Genomic DNA, 12,261 nt, shown 5'->3' on the forward strand with positions numbered 1-12,261 from the left:
ATAGTAACTTAATATCTATGGAATGTAAAGGTTCAAACGGAACCCCTTGAAGAACTGAAAGAACTAAATTTAGACTCCATGGAGGAGTCATGGGTCTGTAAACAGGCTTGATTCTGACTAAGGCCTGTACAAAAGCTTGTACATCTGGCATTGCTGCCAGGCGTCTGTGTAACAAAACAGACAAAGCAGATATCTGTCCTTTTAAAGAACTCGCGGACAACCCTTTATCCAAACCCTCTTGGAGAAAGGAAAGAATCTTAGGAATTTTAATTTTACTCCAAGAGAATCCCTTGGATTCACACCAACAGATATATTTTTTTATGGTAAATTTTCCTAGTCACAGGTTTTCTGGCTTGGACCAGAGTATCTATAACTGAATCTGAAAACCCACGCTTAGATAAAATCAAGCGTTCAATTTCCAAGCAGTCAGCTGCAGAGAGACTAGATTTGGATGTTCGAATGGACCTTGTACTAGAAGATCCTGTCTCAAAGGTAGCTTCCATGGTGGAGCTATCAGAATCACCAAGGCCTTCTCCTGTTTGATCCTGGCTACGAGCCTGGGAAGGAGAGGAAACGGTGGAAACACATAAGCTAGGTTGAACGACCAAGGCGCCACTAATGCATCCACTAGTGTCACCTTGGGATCCCTGGATCTGGACCCGTAGCGAGGAACCTTGAAGTTCTGACGAGACGCCATCAGATCCATGTCTGGAATGCCCCATAATTGAGTTAACTGGGCAAAGACCTCCGGGTGGAGTTCCCACTCCCCCGGATGGAAAGTCTGACGACTCAAATAATCCGCACCCAGTTGTCTACTCCTGGGATGTGAATTGCAGATAGATGGCAGGAGTGATCCTCCGCCCATTTGATGATCTTGGATACCTCTCTCATCGCCAAGGAACTCTTTGTTCCTCCCTGATGGTTGATGTAAGCTACAGTCGTCATGTTGTCCGACTGAAATCTTATGAATCCGGCCTTCGCTAGTTGAGGCCAAGCCCGGAGCGCATTGAATATCGCTCTCAGTTCCAGGATGTTTATCGGGAGAAGAGACTCTTCCCGAGACCATAGACCCTGAGCCTTCAGGGAGTCCCAGACCGCGCCCCAGCCTAATAGACTGGCGTCGGTCGTGACAATGACCCACTCTGGTCTGCGGAAACTCATTCCCTGAGACAGGTGAACCTGAGTCAACCACCAATGGAGTGAGTCTCTGGTTAACTGGTCTACTTGAATCTGGAGAGACAAGTCTGCATAATCCCCATTCCACTGTCTGAGCATGCACAGTTGCAATGGTCTTAGATGAATTTGAGCAAAAGGAACCACGTCTATTGCTGCAACCATTAGACCTATTACTTCCATGCACTGAGCTATGGAAGGCTGAGGAATAGATTGAAGAACTTGACAAGCCTTTAGAAGCTTTAATTTTCTGACCTCCGTCAGAAAAATCTTCATTTCTACAGAATCTATTATTGTTCCCAGAAAGGGAACTCTTGTAGACGGGGACAGGGAACTCTTTCCCACGTTCACCTTCCACCCGTGAGACCTGAGAAAAGCTAATACAATGTCTGTATGAGCCCTTGATCTGGAAAGGGATGACGCTTGGATTAGGATGTCGTCTAGGTAAGGTGCCACTGCAATGCCCCTCGGTCTTAGAACCGCTAGAAGGGACCCTAGCACCTTTGTGAAAATTCTGGGAGCAGTGGCTAAACCGAACGGAAGAGCCACGAACTGGTAATGTCTGTCCAGAAAGGTGAACCTTAGGAACTGATGATGATCTTTGTGGATAGGAATATGTAGGTAAGCATCCTTTAAATCCACGGTAGTCATATATTGACCCTCCTGGATTGTTGGTAAAATTGTTCGAATGGTTTCCATTTTGAACGATGGAACTCTGAGGAATTTGTTTAGAATTTTTAAATCCAGAATTGGTCTGAAAGTTCCCTCTTTTTTGGGAACTACAAACAGGTTTGAGTAAAACCCCTGACCTTGTTCCACTGTTGGAACTGGGTGTATCACTCCCATCTTTAATAGATCTCCTACGCAATGTAAGAATGCCTGTCTCTTTATCTGGTCTGAAGATAAGCGAGACATGTGGAACCTTCCCCTTGGAGGAAGTTCCTTGAATTCTAGAAGATAACCCTGAGAGACTATTTCTAGTGCCCAGGGATCCTGAACATCTCTTGCCCAAGCCTGAGCAAAGAGAGAAAGTCAGCCCCCTACTAGATCCGGTCCCGGATCGGGGGCTATCCCTTCATGCTGTCTTGGTAGCAGCAGCAGGCTTCTTGGCCTGTTTACCCTTGTTCCAGCCTTGCATTGGTTTCCATGCTGGCTTAGCCTGGGAAGCGTTGCCCTCTTGTCTAGAGGCTGCAGAGTTAGGAGACGGTCCGTTCCTGAAGTTGCGAAAGGAACGAAAATTAGATTTGTTCTTAGCCTTGAAAGGCCTATCCTGTGGGAGGGCATGGCCCTTTCCCCCAGTGATGTCTGAAATAATCTCCTTCAATTCTGGCCCAAAAAGGGTCTTACCTTTGAAAGGAATATTAAGCAATTTTGTCTTGGAAGACACATCCGCCGACCAAGATTTTAGCCAGAGCGCTCTGCGCTCCACAATTGCAAAACCTGAATTTTTCGCCGCTAATTTCGCCAATTGCAAAGTGGCATCTAAAGTAAAGGAATTAGCCAACTTTAGTGCGTGAATTCTGTCCATGACTTCCTCATACTGAGTCTCCTTATTGAGCGAATTTTCTAGTTCTTCGAACCAAAAAGACGCCGCCGTTGTGACAGGAATAATGCACGAAATTGGTTGGAGGAGGAAACCTTGCTGAACAAATATCTTTTTAAGCAATCCTTCCAATTTTTTATCCATAGGATCTTTGAAAGCACAACTGTCCTCAATGGGAATAGTCGTGCGTTTGGCCAACGTAGAAACTGCCCCCTCAACCTTAGGAACTGTTTGCCATGCGTTCCTCCTGGGGTCGACAATGGGGAACATTTTCTTGAATATAGGAGGTGGGACAAAAGGTATACCTGGTTTCTCCCACTCCTTAGTCACTATGTCCGCCACCCTTTTGGGTATCGGAAAGGCATCAGCGTGCACAGGGACCTCTAGGAATTTGTCCATTTTGCACAATTTTTCTGGAATGACCAGAGAGTCACAATCGTCCAGAGTAGTTAGCACCTCTTTAAGCAGGGCGCGGAGATGTTCTAACTTAAATTTGAATGTCACAATATCAGGTTCTGCCTGTTGAGAAACTTTTCCTGAATCAGAAATTTCTCCCTCCGACAGACCCTCCCTCACTGCCAAATCTGACTGGTGTGAGGGTATAACAGATAAACTATCGTCAGCGCACCCTTGCTCATCCTCTGTATTTAAAACTGAGCAATCACGCTTTCTTTCAAATGCTGGCATTTTGGATAAAATATTAGCTATAGAATTATCCATTACTGCCGTTAATTGTTGCATAGTAACAAGCATTGGCGCGCTAGATGTACTAGGTGTCGCCTGCGCGGGCATAACTGGTGTTGACACAGAAGGAGAGGATGATGAAGTATCCCCACTACCTTCACTTGAGGAATCATCTTGGGCAACCTTATTAAATGGGACAGAACTGTCCTTACTTTGTTTGGACGCCATGGCACAATTTTCACATACATTTAAAGGGGGGACCACCTTGGCCTCCATACATACAGAACATGTTCTATCTGAAGGTACAGACATGTTAGACAGGCTTATACAGGCTATTAATGCAATAAAAGCGTTTTTAAACAAAACCGTTACTGTCTCTTTAAATGTTAAACAGAGCACACTTTATTTCTGACTGTGTGAAAAACTATGAAGGAAATATCCAATCCTTACCAAATTTGCACCCTAGTGTCTTAATGCTTTGAAAGTATTGCACACCAATTTTCAAGTTTGTAACCCCTTAAATGAGCAAACGGGAGCTATTTGATCAATTTACCAGCTTAAACCCACTACAGTCCCAGCTACAGCCTTTGCTGCGGCTTCACCTTTCCTTAGGGGATATTCGCCACAGAAATAAGCCTTCCAGAATCGTTTTTTATGGCCACAGGACCCTCTCACATGAAGCTGCATGCACTGCTTCCAGAAGTAACTGCGCAATTAAGGCGCGAAAATGAGGCCTCCTCCCTCTGCAAACCAGAGTGAAAGGCCCTTCCTGACTAGAATAGGTGTCTAAACGACTGCCAGGCGATTAAAAAACGTTCCCAAAGTGTTTTTCAAGTTACAAAACACTCCAAAAGATATATAAATATTGTATAAATCAATCGATTTAGCCCACAATAGTGTCAACCAGTATATAGCCCATTAATAAGCCTTCATTCTGTTATGAGTCTAAGAAAATGGCTTACCGATCCCAAAAAGGGAAAATGACAGTCTTCTAGCATTACTATGTCTTGTTAGAAAATGGACTAGTCATACCTTGAGCAGAAAAGTCTGCAAACTGTTCCCCCCAACTGAAGTTCTCTGGGCTCAACAGTCCTGCGTGGGAACAGCAATTGATTTTAGTTACTGCTGCTAAAATCATACTCCTCTTTAAACAGAACTCTTCATCACTTTCTGTTGTAGAGTAAATAGTACAAACCGGCACTATTTAAAAATAACAAACTCTTGATAGAAGAAATAAAAACTACAACTAACACCACATACTCTTTACCATCCCCGTGGAGATGCTACTTGTTCAGAGCGGCAAAGAGAATGACTGGGGGGCGGAGCCAGAGGGGGGGCTATATGGGCAGCTTTTGCTGTGCTCTTTTTGCCATTTCCTGTTAGGGAAGAGAATATTCCCACAAGTAAGGATGAAGCCGTGGACCGGACACACCAATGTAGGTGAAATACCTGTTATTCTATTACCCATTAGATCTGTATCTTTAATAGCGATTACTTCTTTGTTCCTTACTTCACTAGGTGCTAACATTGTTTTAAGGTTCTTTGCTTTTTGGAAAACAAACTTCAGACTAGGGATTATTCTGTCTCCTATTATAGGGTCTGCTTTCAGGAGATGCCCGTGCTTCCTTATAATCCTTTCTTCCTTCCTTCCTCCAATAGTAGGTTCAATCTTTTTGAGAAGTTATTTGTTGGGTTTAAATCTAGATTCTTATATGTTTTATTATCCTCTAATAATCTATAGGCCTCCTTCATATAATTCTCAGTATCCATTACCACTATGCCCCCTCCCTTATCGGTAGGTTTAATGGTTACCTTCTTGTTTTTCTGGAAATTTTCCAGAATACTCTTATTTTGACATTTCACTTTTCCTTAGATCTTTTAATACCATTTTCTTAAATGTTTCTAGGTTACTACCTCTTGCACGTGTGGGGTAGAATTTTGATTTAAGTTTTAGATTTGTATGTGTGAAACTTTCTCGTTCACTACTCTCATGTTATATTCCTTACATACTTTTTAACATGTAAGTGCATGTCAAATTTGTGTGTGTGTATATATATATATATGTGTGTGTGTGTACATATGAATTTATACGTATATATTTATATATTTACATACATATATACACATATAAACACATAAATACATATGTATTATAATCTCAAAGTGTTTAGTCCACATTTCACCCCTTAGCTGCTAAACCATTTAACACCCCTTATCTGAGCTACTTTGAACATTTAGATGCTGCTCATATTTAAACACCACTGGAAATAATTTTTCTAGGGCAAACTCACAGAAACAGTATATTATTGCCTTTTTGTTTTGTTTTTCAGCAGCTTCAAACTATATCATTATTTTATCTATATCATATGTGAGAAATCTACAACAAAATGGTGACAAAAGTGCATATTTGTATTACAATTTCTTTTAACCCCTTAATGACCGAGGACGTGCAGGGTACGTCCTCAAAAAAAAGGCAGTTAACGCCTGAGGACGTACCCTGCACGTCCTCGGTGTGGAAAGCAGCTGGAAGCGATCCTGTTCGCTTCCAGCTGTTTTTTGGTTATTGCAGTGATGCCTCGATATCGAGGCATCCTGCAATAACCATTTTTAGCCATCCGATGCAGAGAGAGCCACTCTGTGGCCCTCTCTGCACCGGACATTAACGGCTAAGTTCGTTGGTGGGTGGGAGCCGGTGTGGGAGGCGGGTGGCGGCCATCGATGGCCTTTGTGATGCAGAGGGGGGGCGGGATCGTGGGCGGCGATATCCAGGGGCGCGCACAGACGCGCGCACGTGCACGGGGCCGCTACACTACAGAAATATTTTATTTAGAAGTGGGGAGAAAGGGGGATATTATTTTTAATTTAGCAAGATCGGTTTGGCTGGTGGGGTGTTGGTCTGTGTGGGGGAAGCTACACTACAGAAAAAAATAAAATAAAAATAATAAAACCCTTTTTTTTTTGCAAACTGGGTACTGGCAGACAGCTGCTAGTACCCAAGATGGCCCCCAATAAGGCAGAGGGGGGTTAGAGAGCTGTTTTGGGGGGGGATCAGGGAGGTTGGGGGCTAAGGGGGGATCCTAGCAGCATATGTAAATATGCTTAACTTTTCTTTTTTTTTAAATATTCAAAGATGCCTTTTATTTTAGTACTGGCAGACTTTCTGCCAGTACTTAAGATGGCGGGGACAATTGTGGGGTGGGGGAGGGAAGGGAGCTGTTTGGGAGGGATCAGGGGGTCTGATGTGTCAGGTGGGAGGCTGATCTCTACACTAATGCTACAATTAATCCTGCAAGCTCCCTTCAAACTACCTAATTAACCCCTTCACTGCTGGGCATAATACACGTGTGGTGCGCAGCGGCATTTAGCGGCCTTCTAATTACCAAAAAGCAACGCCAAAGTCATATATGTCTGCTATTTCTGAACAAAGGGGATCCCAGAGAAGCATTTACAACCATCTGTGCCATAATTGCACAAGCTGTTTGTAAATAATTTCAGTGAGAAACCTAAAATTGTGAAAAATGTAACGTTTTTTTTTTTATTTGATCGCATTTGGCGGTGAAATGGTGGCATGAAATATACCAAAATGGGCCTAGATCAATACTTGTGGTTGTCTACTACACTACACTACAGCTAAAATTAACCCTAGAAGCTCCCTACATACTCCCTAATTAACCCATTCACTGCTGGGCATAATACACGTGGTGCGCAGTGGCATTTAGCAGCCTTCTAATTACCAAAAAGCAACGCCAAAGCAATAAATGTCTGCTATTTCTAAAGAATGGTGATCCCAGAGAAGCATAACCACCATTAATGCCATAATTGCATAAATTGTTTGTAAATAATTTCAGTGAGAAACCTAAAGTTTGTGAAAAAAAATTGTGAAAAAGTGAACAATTTTTTATATTTGATCGCATTTGGCGGTGAATTGGTGGCCTGAAATATACCAAAATGGGCCTAGATCAATACGTTGGGTTGTGTTGTATTTTATGAACACACCTAACTTTAATATCAGACTGTTATTTCCATGGACATTATTGAATAATGAAATGCTAAGGGACATTTGTCTATACAAAGGGTTAAATGCACACTGACCTACAGTTCCAGTTCAGAGGTGACAAGATAAGTGGAAACCAGTTGGAGATCTGATGTAAACAATAGATCAGAAGGATACCACAGGATTCACTAAGACATTTTACAACCCTTACAAACATTTTAGCATTTCAGCACAGATGGTGTACAAGGCCCTGATTTTATCTCAGTTCCTATCACCAACAGCCTAAGGACGTCAAATTCTACTCCCCTGATCTAATGATGTCATCTGGTCTCTGAAGAATTTATAGAGTGTGGGCTGGGCTGTGAGAAAGAATGAATGATTATATAAGTTAGTTGCCATTGTAGGCTAAGCAAGCTCTCTCTTCTCACTCACCTCTCTCCTTCCATCTCTCCCCTCTCCCCTTTTCCAACTTCCCTTTCCTTCCCTTACATTAGTTAGCAACTTGTTTCTATGTAAATACTTATTTTCTGTATAATAAAAGAAATACTTTCATCAAGCAGCGTCCTGATTTCCTAAGCTAAAGGTAATATTAGTGTGGAAATAGTAACTAAAAAGTTAGCAGATTCTACATTTGGCACCCCATACGGGACGTGGATAAATCACTAATTCCACGTTGAACTACAGCTGAATTTGCTAAACTGAGGTGCGGGAGCTGCAAGAATTCTTTGTGAATAGAGGCCAGACCGGACCTATCTGTGTGGGAAGTGTGCAGATCTACAAGACACTGTGTAAAGAGAAAGCTGCAAGTACCGTAAGTATATGTTTCTTTATGTTTATGTTATGTTCCTGTATGCTACAGAAAAGTAAATGTATTAATTGTTTCTTGCTGAATTAAGTTTACTAAATCTGAAAACAAGAGAGTAACCAGACATCTCTGAGGGTAAAGTGTAATAGGCATAGCCCAGTTTTACATGCAGCTCAAAAGGAGATCCCTCTAGGTCTAGATTTTAGGCTAATAATGCAAAAAGTTTGTTGAATTTAGATGTGTACTTGTGAGTGTGTACATCTGTACTGTGTATAGTTTGTTGTGTGATCAGTGTGTACATCTGTACTGTGTATAGTTTGTTGTGTGATCAGTGTGTACATCTGTACTGTGTATAGTGTGTTGTGTGATCAGTGTGTACATCTGTACTGTGTATAGTGTGTTGTGTGATCATTGTGTACATCTGTACTGTGTATAGTGTGTTGTGTGAATCTGGTGTGTGTATTGTTAGTAAGAATGGAACTGGTTGAGAAATACATTAAGAAATATGCCTCTGTCACATTTATTACATGTGCAGAAGATCCATTGACACGTCAGTTTTATAATGTAATTAAACAATGTGAAAAGCACAATAATGAACTAAGTAGAAAACTGTTTCAGAAAGACATAGAAAAAAGAGAGCTAAGTAATTTACTGAGTATGTTTCTAAGAATAAAAGAGATTGCTGAACAGAAAGAGTTGGAATGGAAGGCAGAAAGAACTGATATCATAGAACAGCTGGATAAACTTGGTCATTCTATTATGGCTGTTGCTAGTCACTCTGAAAAGAGATGTGAGTGTGATACACTGAGTGAAGAGATAGACAAACTTACTAAACTGAATGCTGAGCTACAAGAGAGGTTTAATGAATGTGAAGTGAGGTGTGGTATGGCAGAACAATTAGTAACATGTATGGAACAAAAGGAAATGCAGAGAGAATATGTTATTGCATCACTTAAGGCAGATTTATGGGAGTCTGAATCACAGCTTTTAAATAAGGAACAATGTATCTTGTCTCTAAAAGCACAGGGGATACAAGACAAATGCAACTGTTACAGGAGTAGTCTAGCACATGTTTGTCCTTTAGAAGTAGATGGTAATGAAAGCCGAACTATAGAACTAGATGGACAAACCCCTAACATTCCTGACAGTTCTTTAACTTTAAACCAGGTCCCCTCTACTCTAACTCCTCAAATAGAATGCAGACAAAGTAACCCTCAATTACAGACTAAAGTAAATAATCATAGTAACTCTGCCCCCCTTACAATACAAGACCGTAATAATTTGTGCCATATTTTAGGTCACTTTGATACCTCCACACCACCTGTAATCCTTTCTAATAAGTTAGAGGCTGTTACTACTCAGTATAATTTAGGCAACAGAGATGCCTGTGCTTTGCTCCGGGCCTGGTTGCCATCACAATTAGCTGCACAGCTAAGGGCACCAGTAAGAACCCATAAAGGAGTGTCTCCTGATATTGATGCAAACTGGGGAAATTCAGGGGACAGATTAAAGGAATTACAGTATGTTATGTGTTGTCGTGATGCCAGAGGTACCAGTGCCATAGCAAATGCAAGTTTAAAGGAAGGAGATGACCCGATTTTGTTTTGTACTGAGTACCTTGCACTGTATAAGATAACTTATAACTGCCCTAACATGTCCCCAGATGATGCAGATTTTCTGTATTCTATGGCAAATAAATGCACATTAATTGACAGTAGTACAAGAATCACTCTTAGAAATGCCAGCTCCTATACAAACTTTGTTAACATACTTAAAGACTGGTTTAAAGACTCAACGCATAAGAATGCTACTCATAATAATATATCTATGCTAACTGAGAGTCAGGGAAAGCAGAGATTTTTGAGACATTGTTTTAAATGTGGAAAGTTTGGGCACATCATGAGGGAATGTGTGACATCAATGAGAGATATCAGGGATAAAAATTACATTAGGAGGCAGAACAAAAGATCATATTTAAGTAAGGAAGGAAAATACAGTGCTATATATGAAGGTGAAAAGGAACAGAATATATCTTCTTTAACAAAGAAAGAAATAATAGAAGAACCTACTAGGGAGGAAACTTGCAAAGAGCCCCCATCTAAACAAAACTGCAAAGAGCCCCCATCTAAAAAAGAAGGGACAAATGTTCCATTTCAGATGCCTTACATAAACGGGCCATTTTGGGCACTGTTTAATTATACACAATTGGCAATGCATCTATTGATATTCAATTTAGCTCAGCCTGTGTATATTGCCAATTAATTGCAGAAATCTGTCTCTATTCGCTACATTCTATTACCCTGTATTCCATGTATAGTGATGGTAGAATTTTACTATAGGCAAGTAGAGATTTATTTTGTTTCATTTATTTACTTTGTATTTATGTCTATATTAATGCTATGTTTCTTTTTTTAGGGCTATTACTTGAAGAGAAGTGAACTTTGTACAGTCTACTTCTAGAAATTAAGAATTTTGTAATTGTTTATTTTTATTCACAGGTTGTTGCTATCCATGAATAAAATGTTTATAGTATAAAGAAATGCATTTCCCCCTTTTTCTTAAAGACCACGTGGTACTTTATGATGAGCTCATCAGTTACATAAATGTAATATAGTCACAATGAATTGTTTGCAAACAATTGATCATAACCAGTTTATTTTAAAAGTCATGGTTTCAAGTACTGTTTTATGTCTATGTTATTTTGTTTGTGTTATTAATGTCATGAACTAACAATTCTGATTACTTACAGAAGCAACCTATACCATCGCCCAAAGAAGCACAAATCATTTACTGTAGAGAAGACTAGATATTTTAAATTTGATAATTTAATGCAAAATCCAAATTTAGTTATTTAAGAACGCTGTTATATTTAAAGAGAACAGCAACATGTTTTGTGTGGCGTACTGTTTTTATGTTGTGTTTGTTCTGTGTTGTCTCTGTTTTATATGTGTAAAATGAATTATTGTTATTTTTTGTAATATGGTTCCTTTTCTATCAAGGAACCAAACGGGGGATCCCTTCACTACCATTTTTGTATTTTTGAGGACATTTTTTATTTTTAAGGACATTTTTTATTCACTACCATTTTTGTATTTTTAAGCACATTTTTATTTTTTCTCTCTTTTTGTTTTTTTATCACAATAGGTAACATTTTTTTTAAATGCTTCCGTATTAGTTTTTTTTATTTTTAAATCTGTTTTGCCACAATGGTTTTCAGTAATTTTTTTTCATAAGCCAGTTATGTTTAAAGAGTATAACATTGTCTACTTATAGGTTTTTAAGTGCTGACCAGTAGATTATAAGACTGTGTGCATGCCTTGAAGCAGATAATGATACTATGATTTAATGTTAAAATGACATTAGTATACATGTTTTGCAAAGCTATAGGCTACGTTTTGTTTATGACCTCAGATAGCAAGTATTTTGTATTAATAAATTATAATCTGTCACAAATGTATAACATTCAAATCTCACAATGTGCTAGAAAATAATTAGCAAAGTTCGAGCACTACTCCTAGTAGTAGTCATTAAGATTGTGTGTGATATGTAACAATTCATTTGTATCATATGTATAATTACTCTAAATATGCCGATGATTTGATATACATCTCAGATTATTGTTAATTCTAACCGGGAAAAATATATATTGTATTTGCAAAATTGATCTAATCATCATATTCATAATGTGATTGTTAGAATGTGCTACACATTGTAAGGGGATTGTATTTTAGTATTTATTTAGAGTATGGATGTGAATGAATGGTTTTATTTCAGGTTGCCCCACTCACAGAAGAAACTATAAAGTGAGCAGTACAACGTTATGATCATAAGTGATTTAATGATCAAAGAGGGGAATGTTGTATTTTATGAACACACCTAACTTTAATATCAGACTGTTATTTCCATGGACATTATTGAATAATGAAATGCTAAGGGACATTTGTCTATACAAAGGGTTAAATGCACACTGACCTACAGTTCCAGTTCAGAGGTGACAAGATAAGTGGAAACCAGTTGGAGATCTGATGTAAACAATAGATCAGAAGGATACCACAGGATTCA

Source organism: Bombina bombina, chromosome 4, assembly GCF_027579735.1.
Source record: "Bombina bombina isolate aBomBom1 chromosome 4, aBomBom1.pri, whole genome shotgun sequence".
NCBI classification, from domain to species: Eukaryota; Metazoa; Chordata; class Amphibia; order Anura; family Bombinatoridae; genus Bombina; species Bombina bombina.